Source organism: Hyposmocoma kahamanoa, unplaced genomic scaffold (assembly GCF_003589595.1).
Source record: "Hyposmocoma kahamanoa isolate Upper Pololo Valley unplaced genomic scaffold, ASM358959v1 192, whole genome shotgun sequence".
Classification (NCBI taxonomy): Eukaryota; Metazoa; Arthropoda; class Insecta; order Lepidoptera; family Cosmopterigidae; genus Hyposmocoma; species Hyposmocoma kahamanoa.
The window spans coordinates 10,391,218-10,417,313 of record NW_020653719.1 but is presented as its reverse complement, the minus strand read 5'-3'; the positions used below and the strand labels follow the sequence as shown (position 1 = coordinate 10,417,313).

At 36.4% G+C, this 26,096-nt stretch overlaps 1 protein-coding gene across 1 annotated transcript in view; it reads left to right on the top strand.

The window, feature by feature from the left end:
* LOC113226473 (phosphofurin acidic cluster sorting protein 1) overlaps nucleotides 1-26,096 on the top strand; it is a 252,829-nt gene that overhangs the window by 152,445 nt on the left and 74,288 nt on the right. The window lies entirely within an intron of this gene.

Below are 26,096 nucleotides of genomic sequence, written 5' to 3'. Positions count from 1 at the left end.
GCATTCTGGAAATTTTGTTGATGTTCAAAAGGTACAATTATCGTGAAAAATCCTTGTTAGATAAAATTATACAATAATAACAAAATAAAGCTGCAGTGTTTTGTCTCTATTTTAACAAAAAATAAAGTATAATATTACTCAAACTAGTTCCTACTGAAGTTCAATAGTTGCATAAAAAATTCACACTGCATTGTTGCTGAAAGCTCTGCAGGTCATCTCCAAAATTTGTGACGAATCTATATATTTGACGGCGCGTCGATTAGTTTGTGTCTATTAGAGTGAAATGTGCTACCTGTCTCACTCTAGCGTAACGCACAGCACTAGTGCAATTTGTACAGATAGCATCAACTGTCACCTGTCACTATAAACATTAGGGCGTGATCACTCACGACAAGGGGAAAAGGAGAATATTTGGCCGTCGACATCCTGTCCGGGACCCCGATCAGAACTCTTCGATATTTTAACCGAATCGTTCGATTGGATATGGATCTCCATTCGAAACGCGCTTTCCGAGCTATTCAGAACATTCGAAATAAACGTTCCATTCTGATTCGATATCGCTATCCAACAGAGTTTACGGAGTTAGTCGGTGAAATAGATTTGACGGTGAAAAATTAAAATCCTTTTACATACATTTTTAAGACTTTAAAGGGCTAAAATAATGCATTAAACTTGCATTAAAATAGATTAATAATATTTAACAAAATCCAGATTTTTACTTTGTAAACAATCGGACGTTCGGTAACTTTCATTGCCGGTCTAGAAGTTCGGGCACACCCCGGACTCTCCATACAACAATCGAAAATTATTTACCACTACATACAGCAAGGCGCTATCTGCACACATCACTTTCTTGCAATATTACGTTACGTGATTAGAGCGGCAACCTAGCGAAAATGCTAACGCGAATCTATTACCTATGATTCTATTAATAGAATCCAGAATCCTAATAATTACACTTGTCTGTTTATGTCGATATATATTATATCGACATAAACAGACAAGTCAAATTTTCATTAATTCACTAACTAGAGTAATATTGAAGATTTATTAAAAAAATATATTAAAAGCACTTAAAATGTTATATTTTGGACATGTACATTCCTTTAAATAAGGTAACCAAGGTATTTGAAAATGCGTATCCAAGTTGATCATCATTAATTAGGTATATTCGCTACTTACGTAATATTTATCGGCAAAATGAATTGAAAATTCGAGAACTCTTGTCTACTAGCTCACAAAGTCATGGCGCCCCATTATATTGGTATAATAAATCTGTATTTTTTATACATACATATATTACTCTGCAGTAAATAAATGAAGAAAATAATAACTGAATCAGTCTCAGACATAAGTATTTTACTTACTTCGTTTCATCTTTCGGAAAATGATGATAAACAGCCGTACACAGCACAATTCACGACTGTTATAAATAGTAACGTAAAATGACGTTTTGTATTAACGTACAAATGAAAACTATATTCAAATATCAAAGCCGTCTTCGCACGAAAATGGCTCGCCGGCTGCCTTGTTGTCGTTCAGTCAATGTGACCGTCAATGTGCGGGGCGCGGTGCGGTATCTAAAGCTAGGGAGGGGCGGAGAGTGTCCGTTCTCTTTACTTGTTGTTTTCTAGTTCGGGTAATCGGACGGACGTGACGACATTTCGGTTCGGTTTCGAATACGACAGTTGTGAATAAAAATGAAAAGAAATCATACGATATCAAATCGAATCGGTCGACAACAGAATTATCGTAAGGTTCTGAATCGACCCCTTGGCACCACATCGCACCCTTAGTAATATAAGGGCACAATCCAAAAAAAGTAGATTTTTGGGAAATCGCGTATTAAGATTCTGGATTCCTACATTACACCTATTTTTTCAAATAATATGCTATTATTTAAGTTATAAATATGAAATTTGGCAGATTTGTTCTTTGATAAATGTATTATAAAGAGCAATAAAAAAAAATATATAAATAAATTCCATAAGTTTCAAGCAAGTTAAAAAAACACTTTCAAGTTAGACCCATATAGTACAAAAAATATAACAGAATTATGGAGCTATATAAGTTTGATCCCATTTATTATTTAAGTCCCTATCAATTCCCAAATTTCCCAAAAATCTACTTTTTTTGGATTGTGCCCTTATATTACTAAGGGTGCGACATGTTGTGCGGAACGTCTTATTAAATAGTTAAATTAATGATCAAGTAGTGGAACCCGAGGATTTTTGTAAAATCGTATTGTGATTGATTATGAAAGTAATTATAAATTGATAGTGTGTTAAATTGTGTTCTAACCTCCTCGCCCGACCCGTTCTGAGTAGATGAGAATGGCATCCAAGGCGGGAGATCGTACTGTTCTTGTGCCTTTATATTTGTTATGTACTAATATTTACTATTATGTACCTAAATATGGTAAGGATGCCGTAGTACAAAAACTCCTCTTTAAACGCATCTCGTTGAAATTAGTATGCTCTATACCTTTTTTCAAAAGATGTTCTACGAAAGCAACATTACGTTTTTTTAATACTTAGTATTAGATACATTTACTTTCAAGGTTATATATAAGGTAGGCGGAAGTATTATCTAACATTAATTTAAAAAAATATTTCCTAACTTCTAGGAAAACCGGTTGATTGTACAAATCTCCAACATGAGTTCATATTTCGGAGGCATTCTGAACAAAACATTTTAAGAACGGTCTGTGGAAATGTGAAAAATCACCAGAAATAACATAAGGAAAAACCTAAAGTACCCTTGTTCTGACTACGCGGTTTCCCGGTACATCCAATTTTGTTTCTCAAAATCATTGTTTTTACGATTTTCTGCCTTTCCTGTTTATTTTTGCATTACAATCGTTTTTTCTCTGCACATTACCACATCATTATCATCAATACTAAGGTTACGTATCAGTACTCCGAAATGCCATTTTCCGGAAATAACGTTTGCTCGAATTTACATAACCTCGAAAGTCATTTTGAGAGGAAAATATTTTTTCTTTTAAACCTTACTTAACCTAACCTAACCGAACCTAATCGTGTCTTTGCGATAAACGGTTTCGTTATAATTCGGTTTTCGATGTAATGAAAATTCGAACAAACGTTATTTCGGAATTAAAAATTCGACTTTGTGATAGGTTACCCAAAACTAGAGGACTTTGTCAAAGAGTTTGTCCAAAGAAGTACCACCACTATGGGTAAAGTCCGCCACCAAGCAGTATTGAGAGCATTGAAGGGTTAAGTTAAGTGCTCGTGAAATTACAGGTACAAAGGGCTCGTCTACTTAAGTTTCAGGGTGACGGGCGCGGTGGCAGTGCCGCTTAGATCTGTGCGATTTAAAACTCTGTGTGTCGTATTCTAGAACTCTACTCGATGCTCAAGTCAGGATTGCACTGGAAACACAAGCACTGGAAATACGACCCTAATGGCAGGGACTTGACTATGATTTCGATGGCTTTAAACCATACTCAAATCCTGACTTGAGCATTGAGTAGAGTTCTAGAATACGACCCTGTGTGGCACTGGAACTGCTATGGACACGCATGTCGCTTACCATCAGGCGCACGACTTGTTTGTCCCGACGCTTGATAACATAAATGAAACATTGCAATTCTATCCGATTAAAATCAGTGAAATCGATTAGAATATTAAATAATGTTCAAACTTTTTAATTACAATAATTACTTTTAACATCAAAACTTCTTGCTTGTCTTTGCTATTAGATATATAGTAATAGTTTTCAATGACTCCATATTCGAATGTTTCGCTAATTCTGCAGGTTGATGCACCCTGAAGTTCTTGGCTGGTCAGGGTTTATTTTTTGGAGAAGGCCGTCAGCCTTCCTGCTTCATTGGCAATTTTGTCTATCATTTTGTCGTGCACGAAATTATTCATTATCTACGTCGAAGATCTTGAATCTTCCGTAGCTTGTATAGGTAAATTGAAAAGTTGTAATAGATTTTTTCATCATTTTCTTGTACCTTGGTTTTATCGATGTTAATTTTTCAATTTATTCCATTAATAAAGTAGTGTGTACATTTTTCAAAATAGATTTAGTTAATTAACTAATTTACAAGGAATCCTATGAAATATAGTGATAAAGTGAAACTGACCTTACAACAGAGTCTACTTTTGTTAGTGACGGTGTACCGCATTGTGATTTATGTGCGTGTCGGAAGGGATTTAGCGAGGCATCGTCTTGTAGGTTCCGGAAATTTATCCGTAAAATATTATTGGATGGTACGTATTTATTTATTGCACATCGAAAAACTCGGCGCACCTTCTAGATGGAGGTCAAAGAATAAGTTCCGACCAGGACTCAAAGACGTTTACTAAATACAAACTATATTCTCTTTAGTGGCAACAGTCCTCGTTTATGTTAGCATTAAACAGAAGGAAATTGTAGATCTTTAATTTAAAAAAAAAAATAATTTAATAAATCAATGAAACAAAATCCTTAAACTTATTTTTTACCTCTATGTAAAACTCGTAGTATTCACTATTATAAAAGATATAAAAAAAACCTCTGTTTACATATTTAATCTAGTTCAAATACATGTACTATAAAAAACTTAAAGCTTCCAAACATTAAAAGGAAACTTTTTATAAAATAATTAACATATTAAGGTGCATTTGAAAATTTTAATTTGTCATCGATTCTCACATTTTCCTTTACTGTAATTTGTTGACAGAAGAAAATGGTTTGCAATCACTGCTTCTCGTCACGTCTTTATTGACGTTTTGTAACCGACTTCTAAAAAAATTGGACGTTTTCAATTAGACTGTACTTTCTATTGTATGTGTGTTACGCGATTTGAGAACCAATTTTGATGATTCTTTTTTGTCGGAAAGAGGATACCTCAGTATTGGTCACATTTAAATTTGAAGAAAATGTTCCACCTACAGAGATGGCAAACTAGGGTATGAATCCGGTTTCACGCACTTTCCGGTAACCGATTTAAATAAAACTTGGAAAATAGATGTAATTCCATGCACTTTTAAGGTCTTTGTTTTTATAAAAAAAAGTTCTAATTATTCTAATCCTAAAAATAACGTAGTTGAGAAGCAACCCTTCTCTCGCTGGGCTACCATCGTACTAGTTCTATTGAGTAGTCCCTTTATAGAACTACTGGGACTTCTTTGTCGTACTCGTTCTGTTACATTATATTTCCATAACAGTAGGAGCAGTGAAAATTGTCGTTCCCAAAAACTATTATAACTTAAATGTCTTAGTTCTATTAAATAAAGGTTATTAAAGCTGTAATCCCTTAATTTGGAATTGACACCTAACAGAGATCTGCTACGTAAAGCAAACAAATCATAAATAAGTTCTTTAAAAAAAAAAAACTTTTTATTGTAGATACATAAAGAAACCATTATTTCTTAAATTGTCTCCCATTCTAGGCCATTCCTAAAACAATTTGCGTCCTTTAACAAAGACAAAAGCAATTCAAACCACTCGGAATATAAAACGACAATCATTTTCTTCATTGTGAAAGGAAATTATTATAATATTAAAATTAATTCGCCGTTTTGATTGTTTCAAATGCCGTTCATAAATACATATATCGAATATTATAAAGGGTTTTTCAATAAGGACTTAACATTTTTGTATTTCAATAAAACACAGAACAATTGAAATATCGAGTTGAAATTTATTCCAGGTGAAGTAAATAATTTGCGTTGTTGTTTTCTTGTATGGAAAATACATGTATGTGAATAGCACCCATCGTAGGGTTACCAATACATGACGACTAAAGGCCCGTCTACACGGTAGAGCTCCATTGCGATTAAACTTGGACAAGCCAAGGACGCGTATGTATATAATAATAGGACTGTCACCGTCTGACCCCTGTCAAATGTGCCCTTGCCAAGGAACACCACCCCTTTTACCATTTAAAAATTCAAAGTTAATCTTTTATTCTATTTAAAAGAACCTTAAAATAGACATCGAATGATTTGTATGAACTTAAATTTAAATTTTAAAAATCTCTTGTTACAAAACAGTATACTCCAAAAATTTGTCAAAATCGATTGGACAAGTGGCAACAAAATAAATATTGAAATTACGGGCACATGGGACTTGTCAACTTATGTCTCAGGGTGACAGGCGCAGTGGCAGTGCCTACAATGTTAGCTGTATCAAGCACAAGACCAGTCGTGTATGGAGTACTGCTGCCACCTTTGGGATGGCTCTGCTACGTACCGACTGGCCACCTTGGATTCTATAGACAAGCTTGCCAAGAGGCTTATAAGTGACTCGGAATTAGTAGAGGCGAAGCTGCAGAGCCTTGAACACCGCCGTAAAGTTCCTTATCGATATTTTACAGGATATATCACGGAGAGTGTACCATGGAATTACACGATTTAATTCCGTCTTCCCCTTTCCATCATCGGGGGACTAGATGTAGGCCTGGATTCCACCCACAAGTTGTGGATATTCCAAAGATTTGCATGAAACGTTACGCTTCCACATTCATATGGCGAACGATTATGGAGTGGAATTCCCTGCCTGCAGACTTGTTCCTTGAACGTTATAACTTGGCCCTTTTGAAGAGAGTGAATAGGCATTAGTTAGGTGTGCATGCTCTATCGTCAACCTCATCGTCTCTTTCGATTAGGTGAAATGGAAGTCAAATGCGCCGTTATTTTTGTTAAAAAAGAAACAACTCCGTACAGCACACTCGTATAGATTCTTTTGCTCCCTCGGTACATTCCTTTACCTTATTAAATTCTACTTTGCATTATTTCGCCATGAATAAAATAGAATATAGATCGCCAAATTCTGGCTTAAGAGTAAAACTTACAATGAAGCAGAGGACTGGCTGGAAGTTGTTTCATAATTATTTTTATATTAGGTAACTATACCATTAATTTATAACTGCTAATTATTTTATTGTTAAACATAGAAAATATCTTCTCTTTTAAGTTGTAATATAAATAAATTAAAAAACAGGTACATATTTACTTAGTTCAGGCACACTTACATTTGTATAAAAAAAGTACATTATGTCTTTAGTCAGACAGTCAGTCAGTCATCAGCTATTTTAAAACCATCAACTTTTCTTAATTAGTATAGGGACGTGTTGGAGATCCAACACAAGACACACGTTTGCGCGCAATGTACGCGCAAACTTTGGACGCTCTGATTTTGTGACTTAAGATTCATCCCGATTTTATTAGTCTTCAAATAAAAAAAAATGCTTTAAGATCTGTGCATTAGTAAGCGGGCAACGATGCCACAGACAGACATACTTAAATACACAGACAAAGACTTCAACCTTGTAACTCGCCTCTTTTTGCGTCACGCGGTTAGAAATGAGAACATTAGTTATGGAACCATATGGAACAAAACCATATTGCTATACAAGCGGGCAAGGACACGCAGCTTTCATGCGTACTTGGCTTGAGCAAGTTTACTCTCTATGAAGCTTAACCATGTAGCCGGGTCATTAGATATCAACTATAGTATCATGAAGTGTAAAGAGTTACACTTCATGATACTATAATTTGAAACATAGTTAGTAGAAATGCTGTTAATCAAAATGTTTATCTACATAAACAAGAACTTATTTGACAGTATTCGTTTTCGCATTAACCAAGTTTATTACAGGCTTCTTTCATTGAAATACGAGAAAGCTAATCGAATTTTGTAGTCTTAAAAGAAAAAAAAAACAAGTCAAGGTGGCTTGGAGCTATTCAATATTCCGGCAATCAAATTTATGTTTTTATTGATTTATAGAATTTTCGAGATAAAACGTATAGTCGTCTTAATGTTATACGTGTATTATACGTATTAATAAAGCCATATCGCACTATTAATGCAATAGTGTATTAACTCAAAAGTGTATTTTTTCAGATTCGATGAGAAACTTATTACTCACTTCCCGCGAAAGATAATTAAAATTTATGTATAGTTTAAAGTTTATTTTTTTTACAGACATGTAAATAATTTCCTACTTGTCAAATAAAAGGAAAAATAACTTCATATTTTTTGTAAAGACTGTTTCGTCCAAAAGTGGCCCGCAAAAAGTTTGTCTCATTTTGAGTTAAGGGTCATTCCAGCGAAAATGACACTGCGCGGTTCAAAAAAGTAAATTACACAATTTGGTTTTAATTGTACGATTAGAATACGCCCAATAAATCAAATCATTAGAAATAAATGAGATTTTTCGGATATTGTACGATTATTGTATTTTTGTCTTCATTAACGCAGCCGTAGTGCTGTCGTCTATAGTGAAGCATTTTTTCCTAACACTTTTTTTAACTTTTTGCAACAATTTTAGCGTATATAATATAATATTCTAAAAAATACACTGTTTATATTTAGTTCCATCATTTGTAAGCAAAGTTTTTATAATTCTTGACATAATTAAGACATTTTAACACATAAAAAACGACAATTAAAAAGTGACAACATTTTTCCTGATGATTTTTAGTATCAGGAAATTCATGAAAAGTCTGTCTCCACTAGTTTTAACTATATATTTTGATATGATACATAATCTTCAAGGATGCGGCAGGATTTCTCAAAGTTATTAACGCATTTTACATGCGTGACTTTAATTTCATGTCGTCATAGATAGTGTTTCAATAAAAATAGTATATAATAGTAATAATAATTCTTTAATTCTGTTTTTTTTTATGTTAAAATGTCATAATAAGCCAAAAATTGTAAAATATTTGCTTACTAACGATGGATCTCATATTAAACAGTGTAATTTTATTAATTCTGTGTATTCAATTGTAACTCGTCCCCCCCCCGTCACAAAATCATATGTATATATAAAATAGAACTTTAACATTAAAGTTATCTCATATGAAAACCTTGCTGAACAAAATATTAATAGTTTGTCTTGATCTTGGCAATGAAGCCATCAACTCAAACAGTGCTCCACCCGTCACACTTAGAAAATTAAAAGTTTTGAGTATAAATAATGTCATAAATTTATGTAAATAAATAGTCGCAATTGAATTGCATATCTGGCTTCATGATATTTTCATTTTAAGTCTAATTAACCAATGGTTAGGGAGAGATTACTTAAAGTTTAAGAAAAAAGGAGTCAAAATGTCCCACCCGTCACTTTAAAATGGCCCTTAAGTAGATTTATTTTAATTGTTTCTTACAATATTTTTACGACAGTTTTATTGACTTGCAGAGAAACAAATTTTATGTTCAGCGATAATTATAATCTTGAGTTTCACATATTTTGAGTTACAACACTATTGTCATAGCAGTGGGAAGAAAACCGGCTGCGTTTTGTGTCTTGCCGAAAGGACTAACTAATTGTTTTATATTAGTTATATTCTGTAGCACAGTAATGAAATTCACTCTGGTCTTAAGTGTTCTAATTAGTTCAGAACACTTAAGACCAAAACCAATTCAGAAAAGTTGGTTTCGAATCAAAATCTGGTCCTCACCATCCAGCGCAAACAGTGAAAACTGTTGGGCCACGGCCACGGAGATCCTCATTTAATGTAGCTTTAAAAAAATCAATTTTACTTCAAAAAGAGGAGGAGGTTCTAAATTGGACTTTTTTTTGTATGTATGTTACGCGATAACTGGGGCATTTGTGAACCGATTTTGATGATTCTTTTTATGTTGCAAAGAGGATACCTTAGTATTGTCCCATTTACATTTGGAAAAAATATTCCACCCCTAAGGGTGACAAACTAGGGCATGAATCCGATTTCGCGCACTTTCCGGTAACCGATTTCAGTAAAACTTGGCAAATAGTACATATAATTCCACCAACTTTTGACATCGATTATATATTATATGTAATATTTCAGCCTAATCGATTCTTAGGTTGTATCAATTAATTCTTAGTCTCCCTCATTTTTATTATTGATACACAAATCGAACAATATAAAAGAAAATTCCTTCGATCTGACTGGATTCGAACCAGCGTCTGTTGCTACACCGGGGCCACCGCTCTTGCCAACTTAGCAATAGTCCGAATCCGATCCAATTTCTCTGTATGCTTGTTACTTGCAATTTTTCTTTATTGTGGGTTTTTAATTGGCTTTTTTGCCGTCAGCGCCACTTGTGAGAAACTTACGAAAGTTTCTTCACTCAGCGGGTACCTTCATGATATTCAGTAAAATAAATAAAGGACTAATAATAATAACGCACACACTCATACCCCCGCACTAGGAGAACCTGTATCGTGGGTGCCATGGACACGCGAGAGAAATAAATGTAGGCCATACAAATATTTCTCAAGGCCCAAAAGTTAATCCGGGACCTCAGGCAGTCCAGGATGATAACGATAACGAAGGCAATTAAGTTGGCAGGAAGTATTTATTAAGGTAGGTAAATTAATTTATAAAACAAAATCTAATCAAAATGACTGTACAATTTATCACCTTTTACAATTAGTAAATATGGAAATTTGACTAATTAGCGTCTTCTTGTTTTGATTATTGACACAGCAACAAAAAGCCTCATACGCAGTAATCTCTCATAAAAAGAATTGAAATAAACTGGAAATCTTATTTATGATTATGATAGAGTCATGTGAATCATGCATTTATTCATTTTTATAATATAAAACTAAGTGAGGCGATGACAAGTCCTGATGGTAAGCGACACGCCAGTTCATAACAGTTGCAGTACCACTCAGAGATAATTAATTATTCAATCGCAAAGATCTGAGGGGCACTGCCACTGAACCTACCCTGAGACATAATTTGACAAGTCCCATGTGCTTGTAACTTCACCAGCACCCTTACCCTTCTTAACCGAAACGGAGTAATGCTCACATTAGTGCTTGGCGGCAGAAATAGGAAAGGTGGCAGTATTACCCTGGACGAACTCTTTCGCAAGGAGCTCTCAAGCTACTAAAATTACAGTAGCGGCATAAAACAGTAACTCAAGTTCAAAAGTATTAATTTGCAACAGACAGCCTTACTGCTACATACATAATTTCTTCCAGGCAACCTTAGGACAGGAATTTGGGATATGCAAAAGGGATGCAACCAAAGAATATCTTACATACACTAACGCCCTTAGCCCCGCACTAGGGAAACCCTGTATTGCGGGTGCCATGGATACACACATAGACATCCCAGACATTACACCCAAACTCACGATAGAAATAAATGTAGGGCATACAAATATTTCTCTCGGCCCGGGAATCGAACCCGGTACCTCTGCGTGGCAGTCCAGCGTGGTAACCGTTCGGCCACGGAGGCAGTTACACACAACATAATAACACAGACCACATAAATACTAGTAATGACTACTAATAAAAACATGTAATGTTGGTAGAACACAGGTATAAAATTATAATGTGTCAGACACTCGGCGATCTGACACAAAACCTTGAAACGTAATCTTGTCAAGTCCCATGTGCCTGTTTCTCTAGCACCCATGCTTGGCGGCAGAAATAGGTACCAATCACAGACCACATAAATACTTTCTTCTGTGGTACCAATGGTATATATTACTTCCCAGGACAAACATTTTCTATTGCTACTAAACGATCTGCTCGGTTTTAGGCACACTTGCTTAAAACATCCAGAAATTCGGGCCTTCCAATATACGAGTAGTACTGGAATAAAAGATTCCCTATGTTTGTTTTGCACAAAGCTAAGATTTATTGCTCGCGACAGGTGCATTCGAAGTGTATTTGCGTCCGGAATTTGTGTTACGCTTTACAGTATACAATAAAGTAAAATTATATTCGATACGCATTTTGTATGTCTATATAAATATGTCCTCTATAATGTCGGTAGCCCTGTGGGAGATCGGTTGTGTTCTAAATTTGCTGGTGTGTCGCATATACGCTTATATATGTATTATAATAGTAAAAACGATCTTTTTTAAACGATTCTTTTATGGGGATTTTTATACGTTTTTACTATAAGATTCCGGAGCATATATGTCTTACTTTCTCAAACTCGTATCTTATGAAGAGTGATTTTTCAGGAGATGGCAAGACTTTGTATTTATTTATTTTTTTTATCAAGGGGTTTAATTAGGATGCATTACTTTAATAATGGGACTGCAAAATTTGTATATACAATCCTGTTTTTGCATTTCAGTAACTTTGTTCTTTAAGATACGAGTTTGAGAAAGTAAGGCGACGAATTAGATTATAATTTCCTAATTTAAAAACGTACATTAAAAATATTCAAAACCGTTACACAGTAACGCTGACTTTACAGCTTGGCGGCAGAAATAGGTAAGGTGGCAGTACTTTCCTGTACGAACTCTTTCACAAGGATCTCTACTACTAAATAATGAATATTAATAAATCTCATCTGACAATTCTTGGTTTCCTTTTATTTAAAGACAAAAAGCGAACATACTATTTCAAATCAATAATATATTTCGACCAAAATTCTACGATTGATGACAATGAACAATGAATGTGTATATTTGCAATATTAGGTAAATACCACTATGTAAGTATGTAAATAGGCGGCTATGTAAACGGTACGGTGGCAGCCGCCACTAGCCAAATTTCGGGGTATAGTTGCTACTCTTTTCTACATACTTCCTGCTCAATTAACATCAGAAACCTTTTAAGCCGTGGTAGCCGAATGGTTCATTCAGGGAAGTACTGCCACCCTACCTATCAAGCAGTAATGTGAACATTACTGTGTTTCGGTTTATAAGGATAGGGAAGGTGAAATTAGAAGCACATGGAACTTGTCTGCTTATGTATCAGGGTTGCAGGCGCAGTGGCAGTGCCCCTAAGATCTTTTCTCCACCACCACTACCACTCAGAGCTTTAAGAGCGACTTAAAGGTCTGAGTGGTACTGCAACTGTATAATAGATTGGCGTGTCGCTTACCATCAGGCGTACGACTTGTTCGTCCCGTCACTTGGTATTATATATAAAAAATAAATCAAACCCTACTGCCGCTCGAGTTCGAATTCGGTATCGCACCTGAGTTTCTCGGAATTTTATTTGAAAATTACCATGAGCGTTTCGAAGGCAAACATCTTGAAGAAACCTGCACCACAGCCTTCCCAAAACTCAGAGGTGCAAGCCGGGATTCGAACCCAAGACCTCTACTTGGGAGGTGGCAGGTCACAATGCTACAACGGCTAAATTGACACCAACCAAAGTTCAATATGTGTTATGTGCTAAATCACAAATACATTGGACTGAAGAATTCTATTTATGGCAGTTAGGGGAGGAAAGATATATCAGCGGACAAACATGTTATATTTTACTGTAAAGATAAATAATAGGACATAATACAAAATATTATTTGTTGTTGCATTGTGTGCTGATCGTAATAGGTAAACCTACTCGTCTATAGGTTTGGCTGCCATCCATATTTTGATTGCTAAGTACTTACCATGATTTTGGCAGCACTACCCCATTTGAATGCCAACAACTCTAGCTATCGCTAAAATAACGCATATACCTTAACACGTTGCCATAGAGAACGAATTGATTCAATTTTTTCATTTCGGAGCTGATACGGTTTCGTAAAATTTTATAACCAATGGACGAGACTCATTTGCTGTTGCCAAAAACCGAAGTGATACGTTAACACAATAACATAGTGAGTAAATTCTATTAAATTTTATTATCGGAATGAAACATTAAGTGTTTTTAAATACATAGTAATATGCTCTGGGTAATGGATAACGCAGCTGCGCTCGATATGTTACATACGTAATATTGATAATTTTGTTTATGTTGGCAACTGAGTCAATAGTTACATTTCAGTACAGGTGTACTTAGATCGTTTTGTTACATCGTTCCTCATTATTAGATCGTTTCATGTCTGCCGTTTTAAATATGAGTGTAAATCACTAATAAAACTAGTTTGACACAAACTACAGCTGAAGATTTTAAGTGCTAAACATGACAAAGACATCTTTATCGGGTTGTTAGGTTTTCGCGATTGTTGCACATTGGAAACAAAATTATTTTTTGAATAACGCAACGTTACGGACCTTTTACAAAACCTATCTCCACGGGCGACTCACACGGTAAAGTCATCAACTAGTTATGTCTAATATTAATGTAATAGGATGGTTTGCGTTATTATTAGACATAGCTGTGTAAGCAGTAGAGCTGCTTGGGAAACAGTTCGTCCAGAGAAGTGCTGCCACCTAACCTATTTCTGTCACCAAGCAGTAATATCAGCATTACTGTGTTCCGGTTTTGAAGGGTTGAGGGTGCTGGTTAAATTACAGGCACGTGGGACTTGTCAACGTGACGAACAAAAGTGACGGGCGCAGTGGCAGTGCCCCTCAGATCTTTGCGACTTAAAGCTCTGAGTGACACTACAACTGTTAGGGGACAGGCGTGCAGCTTACCATCAGGCGCACGACTTGTTCGTCCCGTCACTTGATATTATTTTAAAAAATTCGCGACAGAGATATTCTGTGAAATGGACATTCTGCGAAAGGAACATTTGCGAGAGAAAGTTATGAAAAATGGAATTTCATTAATTCACAATCAACTCATAAGCCAAATGCTTTCGAATTACCATTATCTCAGCTATATACCAAAATCAATGTTTTCCTTATCGCAACCCACACTTGAACTCTAACATTTACTCGATAAACAAAAAGTAGCACAGTTTTATTCGGTAGCTACAATAACCTCATAAATTACCGACCTTAATCAGACCTGACCTAAAACAAGGCCATATTATGAGAAAAATCTCAGAGGAATACGATATAACGGTTTTATTACATGTACTTTGTTATTTATTAGATAAAACTCTTGCAAGAAAATTGCTCTTCATATTCTGTGATTAAGAAAGTTCTACCAAATATACAGTGCAAAAAATACAAATGCAAAAGGTGTCTTCGATATTTCTGGAATCTGCAATTCCGATCTCTGTTCCTTTAAAATGGTTTCTAAATTTCCTTGCTAAAAATAGGTATAGAATCAAGCTAAACAGTTGAAAATAGAAAATTCACGTTTCAGCTACAATAGAAAAAGAAGAATAACGTCCCTATAAGTGGCCTTGCCCCATTAAGCATTGACCTAGACCGTGCCCCGGGTTCGCCTGCAGATGCCGCGCTATAAATAGCTCACTGTCGCCGCCGGCCATTGCCCGATAGCTTCCGATACGAATAAAAAAACTTTGAGATCTGAAGAGTCGTTTTATGTCCAGCCATTAAAGTATTTTTCTTTTCTAATTAGCATTCTTTACAGTTCAATTTTGATCAGCACCAAATCAGGTTTTCGAGAAATTAAATGTGTGAATACGTAATCAAAGTCAATATCAATTAATCATTTATTTCATAGGTAACATTTTTAGACTTGATAACGTCCTTTTTTAAGCTACTGCTCGTGCACTACGCTGACCTTCTTGAGAAGAACGATCAAGAAACTCTAGGGATTGCAATTTTCAAATAAACTTAAATGCTATAGAATACATTTTGAATCATGTTTGTGTGGAATCAGACTCACGTTGCCTTTCCATACATCTTTATCTAACACGTAGTCTACAATTTTGTAATATGGTTTTTCAATTAAAACACTTTTATTGTAAGGTTTAAACTTAGATAATCTTAATATATGCTCCAGAATAACGGTCTGTGTAGTTCCTGAAATTTCTAATGGTCATCGTGAATTTAAAAATCTCTCCCTAGATGTCACTAGCGGCGACTAATGCCGAATAGTCAGTCAATCTATACCAAAAACACATAGGAGAATTTCGACGATTCGGTAACTGGACCCGTGGCTCAGGTGGCTAGAGCAATGCTACGGTGCAGCATGGACATGGTTTCAAGTCCCACCGGATCGAAATTTCTATGAGTTCGGTCTCGTAGTCGGTATTCATAATCATCACCATACTCGTCAATGCAAAATTTGTATTGTATTGTATTGTATTGTATTGTTGTCGACGACGAACGATACGGTAAATTCTCGACCGGCTCAACTAGTAGACTTTACCGTACCCGTTAATAGTCATCACATAATAATTTTGTGTAGCTTAATAATCTATATCAGTACATTATATCAAAACGTATGGCGTGTTTGAAGGCAAGGTCTAATGGTTGCGTAGGAGGAGCTACAGTTGCCATTGTCATCTGTTTGCAATTACAATTAATGTATTAAATGTTTTGCTATTGTTCTTTATGACGTCATCAAGTTTGATCAATTAAGTATTGTACTATAGTATAATAGAGTATATACTTACATATTAGTAGCAGCAGAGCTCATTGTGAAAGAATTCGTCCAGGGAAGTACTGCCACCTTATCTATTTCTGCCGCCAAGCAGCAATGTAAGCTCTGAATTGCGGTATTGAAGGGTAAAGGGTGTTGATGAAATTACAGGCACATATGACTTGTCAATTTACGTCTCAGGGTGACGGGCGCACTGGCAGTGTCTCTCAGATCTTAGCGATTTATAGCGCGTCGCTTACCACCAGGTGGACGAGTTGTTGCTGCCTTCACGTATCATAAAAAAGTAACAGCAGAGGACATTATGACAGTGAATAATATTCATAGATGTAGAAAAAATATCAAACAATTAACGTGATCTGTCATCCGCCTACTAGCTTAACGAAACGGCCAATTGCTACGGATTCTCTGTTTTATGAACGCTACCTACAACAAACATGTTTTATATATGAATATGCTGACGCAGAACCGTTCAGTTGTTGGGGTGCATCCTTAATGGTAAAGTAAAAAGGGCTAAAGATACAAGGTCTTCGAACTTTTTGCTCCGTTCAGCAACACCGACGACGCTGCTGTGCTTGTCGCGACTACATTACTCCACGAAGTCTGAGGAGATAGTGGAGTACATCAGGCTAAAAACCAAATACAACACAAATTTTAATTCGTTTGTAGTGAGAGTACCGACCGAACATCTGTCGGCCTTCATGAAGGAAGAGTTCTGGCCGAAGGGTGTCATATATCGGCGATTGCGCCACACGCCGCCGCCGCCGACAAGATGTGTAGATTAGTTGTTTATTTTATTTTATTGTCATATTATATTGTACGTGTGTTAGGCCTTAAGGTATATATTATATGGGTCATGTAGCCTGAAATAAATGAATAATTAAATAAAAAAATAGTTTTTTTTTATGTCAACTATGCTGTTTATGCTTAACAATAAAACTGAATCTGAAAAAGATATTAAAAAACCGATTAGAGAGGGTTTTCGATCTCGTTTCGATTGTAGAATATTAATTACTAAAGTTCGCTTACGTTTTTTTTATAACATCAAAAAAGAAATTGTCGATTATGTTAGTTATGATAAGATGGGCAGAATTATAAACAAAATATTACACGGAAATCCATTCCCGATCCCTCATTTTCTCCTCATTCACATCCCGGCTAGCACGATAAGGCGCGACTTGCGCGAGAGCGATATAAAACGCGAGAACTATGTGCGAGATTAGCAGTATCTCGCGCTTTATGTCTCTAGCGCAACACGCGCTTTTTCGTGCTAGGCCTACTGGGCTGTAGCCTTCTCGAGATGCATTAACTACATGAAGTCGAGATAGAGTGACAAATAGTAGCATTGGTAGTAACCGGGTTCGACTCCCGGACCGGGAGAAATATTTGTATGGCCTACATTTATTTCTCTCGTGAGTTTGGGTGTAATTTGTGGTCTAAGTGCGTGTCCGTGGCCCCCGCAGTACAGGGTTTTCCTAGTGCGGGGCTATCTATGAGTGTGTGAGTTATTATTATTATTACCTGTGGCACTTTTTTACATCAGCTGTTGTAATGTGACATGTATTTTGTGGATCTCAAGCTGCTAACAGATTGACTGCATGTTCGCCAACTTCATGCAGCCTTCTCGAGATGCATTAACTGCATGAAGTCGATCTCGACTGCCTTAATGCGTGGAGTCGGTATCAACTTCAAGATCTCGGATTACGACTACAACATGCAGCCAATCTGGTGGCAGCTTTAATGCTCCTGAGCCTATAATTGGGCCACATCGAGTGCTACTTTGTGGTATGTACAGATGAGACATTGATAGAGGTATACTCAGACGGGTTATGCTGATAGTGAACCTTAATGTCGACAAAAGTATGGTCATTATCGTGCATTCAGGCTGATTTGGGAATGACAACGGATTGCCACCGCGTATGGAGATCGTACAGACGAGTTGGTTTGAACAAGCCTTTAGAGAATCCCTACTATTACCGCAAGCCCTGTCCGGGTCGGGTCGCCGCAGTCAACCATGATGCGCCTAATTGCGTTGACCTTGCGTCATTTGCGTCATGAGCCGTGTGTATGGGATAAATCGAGAGGCAAATGGTGGTTTCAGCGTTATGGAAATCACAAATAATATGCGAGAGTAAGGTCAAATATGTATCACGTCTGAGTCTGCAATAGCTCGGAATTTTATGTTTTTTTTTTGCTAAACGTTCATTAGGGTGTTTTTGGAAGGTTTTCTTATTTGCGGTTTAGGGAAAGAGTTAAAATAAAATAGTGAAGCTTATTATTCATCCTTAACTCAAAAAATCAAATACGAATATCAATAGAGCAATTAATTCCGAGTCATAAACGAGTTTCGTTACATTTTAACAACTTCCTTTTCATATTCCCTCAGGCAGCAAAAATTGTTAATTACAACCTCTCAATTCTTTGGTCCGTTTTCAGTTCCAACAGCTTCAAGAAAACTTTCTGTTTATTATATTTCATCAGCTATTATTTCATTTTGAGTATTTATTCGTTTTCTGTTATTAAGGATACTGCTATAGCGTAAGGAATAATAAAGAAAGTTTGAACGAAAATTAGAAGGATCCGAGATCACTGAGTGTGCGCAGTACACATTGTAATTTTATATCAGTGTTCTATCTACGTATATAGGTAGATAGAAATATATGTAGATGGAACACTGATACTACTACACTGAGTTTGGGGGGCTGTTCCATTCGGTGGTGTGGGAAAAACAGCAAAACATCTCATTACAAAACAAACGGAATCACATTTCATCGGTAATTAAACATTAAATAAAAAATATTTCATTCATTCATTCATTCATTAGTTCCAGGCTCACCGTTTCCTGTTGGCATTTAGAAAATCCGGAAAATTCCCGTCATTATGTCCTTGATATTTCACCCGTTCGTACGAAGCGTTAAGGAGGAGCAAACTTCCTCCTTCTTAACGCGTACAGCGAACGAAATACACTACCGGCATCTGTGTCTGTGTTCAATTAGAGGCTATTCAAGGCTATAGTGAATAGGCATTTTTTAGTCAATCGCGTATCATCGTCATTCACATCACGGCTTAACAGCAGGTGCGATTATCTTTTGCCAAGCGTGATATTATGGAAACTATGACCGTTTTCTACATTTTAGAAGCAATTCTTTAGCAAAACGACCTCTTCCTGATGTCGAGTATTTATACATCTAGTTACAGACAGTGTAATTTGTATAATGATAACATTGAAACTAGAAATATCCAGTTAAACCGGGAGTTGGAACTTCGCCCAATGCTCAAGTCGTTGGAATTCTCACGCGCAGCTTAAGTTGTACTATTCGAGTTATAACACTTTGGGTTTCCGGGACGGATGTTCTAGAAGTCTAATGGTCGTATTCTAGAACTCTACTCGATGCTCAAGTCAGGATTGCAATGGAAACACAAGCACTGGAAATACGACCCTGATGGCAGGGACTTGAGTATGATTTCGAGTGCTTTAAACCATACTCGAATCCTGACTTGAGCATTGAGTAGAGTTCTAGAATACGACTCTCAGTGTGCTACGAAAGTTGGTGTTTCCAAGATGCAAGTCGAAGAACTGCTTAACTCGTCTACGAGTTTTGGAGAAAGATTTTGCGAAAGCCGTCTTAACTGATCATGAAAGTGATGTATCAGTATGGTCTGGTTGAGCCATTACGTAAGTAATTATTCCAAAATGCTAAGTAAAAGCATTTAATCGTACCGTAACCTAATAAGTTAAAATATGTGTTTTAAATACATTGACTTACAATTAAATGGACGTCGGGTCCGCGCTAAAAAGTGTCCGAACTTATAGGGCGTTAAAATCGTATACAGAGCGTCATTCACGCTTTAGTCTTCGTTTGTTCGACTGACAGCGAAGCAAGCAAAATTAGACTTTTCATATTCCTTTACATGTCACTACGTTTAAATAGGTTGACTTGGGACATTTTTTTCGTGGTTTTTGTATTAGACCCGTCGTCCATTTATTTGTAAGTCAATGTTTAAATACCAAATTTTGTTACCTATAAAAGTACATGGCTCTTACAACATTATTATAAAGCTGTTTAGAAACTTTTTACGGATACTTATTTGCATCTGAAATTTGAATTTTGGTCTGATCCAAATAAAAAAATGAAAATATTTATTCAAAGTAAATTAGTAGCAGTAGAGCTCCTTGTGAAAGAGTTCATCCAGGGAAGTACTGCCACCTTACCTATTTCTGTCGCTAATCAGTAATGTCAGCGTTACTGTGTTCCGGTTTTCAAGGGTACACTTCAATTGTTATGGACAGGCGTGTAGCTTACCACCAGGCGCACGACATGTCGTCCCTTCCCTTGATATTATGAAAAAATAACATAAAAAACACTCGATATACAAATATAGGTTGGGATCAACCTATTAAGTATTTAAATGTCAGGCGGCCTCACTCGTCGTTCGTTCACTCAGTCATATTTTTTTCAAAAAGGACTGAATTTAAACAAAAAAGAAAAAATTTACATGGCCAAAGCGATATAAATGTGTCGGTAATCGTGTGTGCGTTGTAGATTCGTGTGACTGTAAAATTATAGTGTAGGAATATGCTCATATCCTGTAGTTTAAATTTTTGAACCCTGCTTTGTTACTTTTTTATCAATTCTGCTAAGAAGTCGCTGCTAGATTTTGAGACTAAAGACTTAAAAACAACCACACCAATTGCTTGGAGTACCAGAGCAAAGGAATTCAGTCTGGGGCTCTTCCCACAACACCCAAATCAGAACCAATTTAGAAACGTTAATTTCCCAAATTGGTTCTACTGGAAATCGAACCCGAGAACTCCTAATCCAGTGTCCACAGTGCAAACCGTTGTGCCACCTAGGTAGTTAAACAACAACAGTTGTTATTTTTCTATTTAGGGTGATGTGTTTTTAGGTAAAATTTGGTGTCGAGGACATCCCGTCAATTAAAAACAATTGTCAGTGTCGCAAGTAAAATGTATTTATTGTTCAATTAAATTGACTTGATTCACCTCGTGTTAAACGATGTTTTATATAAAATTTCATAGGTTAAAAAGGAAAAAGTTTAGCTAGCCGTGTACATGGAACTGTAAAGTCCCCGAAACATTGGTTTGTTTGAAAAATCAAACATACGCGATTTATCCAGGGTCCGTCGCCTTAACGTGGCTCATCATCGCCTCAACAGATACAGTGGCGACAGACGCTGGATCGAATCCAGTCGAATTGAAGGATTTTTTATGTTTGTTTGATCTTTGTAACTGCACTGAACATTCAACTTTTCACCTCACCCATAGTGGGTAAAATGGTAGTTGAAAGAAAAACAGTTGAACTTTAACAAAATAATTTAATAAACAAAATTAGTTATCGGTGTCAATTTAATGTGAACAACAATAAGAATAAAATATATCACCGGATTTATATTACAAGAGTAATGTACGACAAATCGCGTAGTTGAACGTGTTATTATATTTTTTTTTCATCGTCAAGTACGAATTTCAAAAACGCTTTGGCACGCAAATTTGTAATGAGAAAGAAAGCCGTTCCGAGCTAGAGAAGTGAAAAAAAAAATTTTGTTATTCAGATCAGATAAAAATAGTTTCATTTTCAAAATATAAAACGAAGCACGAAAAATCCCAGGGTCAGTGAGTTATAGAGAGTGTGTACCAAATAACTATGAATTTAAATGCGGGGTCAAACAAGGAGGTACAGAAGCCGGCGTGCAATAGGTAAAACAAAGTAAATTGTCGTCGTAAACAAGCAACGTAATGTGTGTAACATCCATAACACATAATGCAAAACAAAAACAAACACATGCAACTTAACAATTTACGCTAATAGTAGCAAATTCAGCGTTAGATAACAGTCAAACTTAATATTCTGATATATTTGTTTACTGTCCAACTTTACGCGGAACGTGCGTGATTTCAGTTTTACGTAAATCTACGGTCTATTTAAATGAAAGTTATTTTTGGACTTGCGGTTTTATTTTTAGGTAACTGGCGATATGTTGGCCTGATAAGGCAACCCCTGTTTCAGGCGGTTTCTTTTTATAGCCGAAATTGTTTACACTGCGGATTTTCCCACCCTTGCTCTTTTCAGTTTGAAGTGTAGTTCCGTCGACAAGCCTGTTTTAGGGCTCTAAATGTCTCTTTCATATGGTGACATAATGTTAAGTTATTCCTTCCAAACACACGTGGGCATCTATTTCGTGTTTCATATCTATTCAACCTAGAAACTGCCCCGTACTGCGACTAATTCTGGGGTCGGCGAACAAAAGCACATTAATAAAAGTGCTAATAAATTAATATGCTACTCCGCGAACCTGCGAAGCACGGCCGAAGAATGATTGAATGATTTTTCTTCGGCTAAGTGTCGAACAATGAACAACTCCTGCGGATGTCTCGTAGAGAGGCGAAACACGTGTCGGGTATATTTTTTGTCGGATCTGTGACTGTAGGTGCGCTTGTGAAGAAAGAACTGCATGAAAAATAATTAATTTACATCCACTTTTAGTAACATGGACTTCAGCAAAGTAATTCCTGCATCTATGTATCCATTAGTCAAAAACCAATATCATTCATTTAAATCAATACATCGACCGACTAAGTACTTAAGTGAAATTAATTTGTTTCAACTGAAATTCTAGCAGTGTCTTCCCGCTTTCTGGCATTATAAGCAACACGGAACAACATACTTTGCTAATGAAGCATTTTTTAGTTATGTGCTTTTGTTCTAGAATTAAAGCTTTACAAAGACAAGTGTGAAATAACACATATAGTCAGTTATGAAACTGATAAAGACACAATCATCGATGTCGGAGTATCAGAAATAATAATAGTAGGTGTCTATTCTGTGACGAATACCGTCATTAAATGTAATTATCGTCGCAAGACATTTGCTGGGTCAAGGAAGCTCGAACCAGACGGCTTGCAGACACTGTGAGGTATCGTATATGATGATTCATTGTAATTCAAGTTTACTTTGCACCTGAGCGGAAGCATAAAATAAAAAGTACCGGAGATACATTGTAAACGAATATAAATATGCCCGGAAATGAAAAAGAAAAACTTGTTTTACGTCAGCTAAAGTATATTATAACTCCAGACACCATTAAGATTTTTTATGCGCTTAACTGTAGACCTCTGCTGTCTGCGTTTACCATACACTTCTCGATATTTGCCTAGTTTATTTGCGTCACAGCGTCGTCAGCAATGTGGTTTTGCCCCTTCCTTATCCTGCGACTCCCTACTATCTCAATGAGATCGTCGGTTCATTTGGCTGATGGCTTCCCACACAACGTTTAGCTGTAGGTTTTACTCGATTAACGACCAAGTTCCTGTACTTAAGGCAAATCACATTCGTTGTGTCATCCATCACGTCTCAATCAATTCATCGAGTTTATTAGTTGATGTTATTACGTCTTCGATTATGTATTATCGAGATCAGAATTGATTCACGTAACTAGACAATTCTCACGGTGTTACCATGTGTTGCAATATATGATGATTACTATTGCGTAATAGGCAGTAATATTATCAGTTTGTCATTACCCGTGCTTAGTTCGAGGGCTTTTATAGTGCTTAGAAATAGAAATCAGTAAGTCAAATTTAAAATTGGACACGACAAATTCGATACTCACATACGTATGAAATGAAGACGAAAATGATCCATAAGTATTCTGTTTTACTAATTTTCGTGCAGAGATATCTAATTGACAACAGACGTCAAAGCTCTAGTTAGTTACCTTGTCGCCTTAACAGTAGAAAATCACCTATAGCGTATAAGCCCAAGATCTTCTCAAGAGTCGAGACCAGAGGATTAACACCCTCCGCATTTTATTACCTAGCCCCCGGATAATAAAACGTTACGACCTCATTGTTAAATGACGGTTCAAGAAAAAAGCTGAACCCTATGACCCTTGTAAACAGCTCTTGTATGTTTATTTTATCATAACTTTCTTTATATTGCTTAGGAAGGATTCGAGTTGCTATTTTTCGATAGTTTCGTGTTGTTCAGGGATTTCGTTACCTTCTTTCTTTTTTTCAATCATTATTCGAATGCTTGTGCTCTAACTATGAATCTTAGGAAAGATATAGCAAAATATTTCAACGTAATCGTATACACACTTGGGCACACAAATATTTTTAGACATCAGAAGAATTCTGCAATTAGTAATTGACCCCAAGTCTGATAAAAAACATTCCACTTTGCAGTGCTTTTGTGTAATATTTGGTACAAAAGAGCACTTTTGATCCAGGGAGAAGTCGTCGGAATATCTTCGTCGTTCTTGATTTATTGAAATACTACCTATTTCAATAAATCAAGAACGGACTTGAATGTCACAAAATTGTCCGTATCAGATTGGGGTCAACCCGTCTATCAATCAGTTGTACAATTGATGTGCCGGTGACCTGGTTTTCAGTCGGGTCATGGATTGCAAATATGGATAATTATTTAGTCTAATTTGTTTTGCTTCCATGGCCAGGCTAGATCTAGCATCTTTCCTGATGCGTATGGAGGAATTCATTGCCGGTTTATGCCGGCAATGAAATCATACATAATAACTGCATAATGAATACATATGTATAAACATTGCTCGCAAAACAGATTTGGCCGACGGGGCCAAAGGGCCCACCCACAAGGACCTGATAAAGGTTGAGGGAATCCGCTGGATGCAAGCAGCATAAGAGCGGTCATTGTGGCGATCTTATGATGATGATGGTATGTGTTTCCCGAGAGCTACAATTTCAAGGCTGAGAGAGAGTGAATAGGCGTCGGCTGAACAAACACGAAACATTGTCGCTTAACATCAGATGACATTGGACGTTTGGTAAACTGATTTTAAACGGTTAATTGGTTAGATAGTTCGGACACGTGGAGACTATGAATGAAAGAAGATTATAAGGCGAGTGTTAACGGACAGGTTGGTAAGTGTCGACCAAGGTGAATTTACGATGACCAAATGGAGGACGTCCTAAAGAAAGATCAGGTCAAGAGTGCCCTGAACTGACGATCATGTATGAAAGCACTGATGCATGTTGATGAGGCGAAAGGTGTGTCAGGACCGTACAAAGTGAAAGAACTACCCCGATGGGAAAAGGACGTGACATTTATGTATGTCAACCGATTTTATTCTTTCCGGAACGAAGAGTCGTGTTTCATCCACTAATGGTATTTTATTATTTTGAGATTTCCACGTCACTTTAAAATACGCTCTATCGTCATCTAAAATAAAGCCCTTTTCGCAACGTTTCTGGCGAACATTCAGCCTGACTGGGGAAAACGTTTTTAAACTAATAACCGTTTCATATTGTGACGACAGCTGGCTCGTGATTTCGCTCGATCGTGAAAAAATAAAATGCACAAGAGAAAAACACAGTAAAATTTGTCCCTGACCATCAAATATACCCACTGCTTGTGACGTAAAAGATCTGAATGAATCATAAACTTCTTTGATGAAATATTTACATACATACCATCACGCCTATCTCGCGCAAGGGTAGGCAGAGAGAGAGAGGAGATTCATGGCTCCTTTTGCCTCCTCTACACGCATCAATATGTTTAAATAAAACTATTTTAGTTCTGGTTTTTGGGTGAGTAGGTCCTTTAAAATTACTTTAAAACGAAATTAAGAAAATTATTTTAAATTTCTATCCCACTTCTGACGCCAAATTATCTGCCCATTTATTCTTTTTATTTTTAGTCTGGCCTTTTTAAGGACATTACTTATCCGATCGAGATATGTACGTCGTGGTCTACCTATACTCACGTTTCCATCTATACTCTCTTTACAAAATCTTATCTACATGACCACCATTGAAGCATTTGATGAAGTTAGCTATTAGACGAAGTATTTATCAAAGGTAATAACAGTGCGGTCAAGTCGAATTGTGATTGCCACGTTTATTTATATTTTTTTTATATCTTCATCGTGAATCTGAGCCAGATGTCCCTAAGTGAATTATTGAGACAGTCAGTTGTTTACA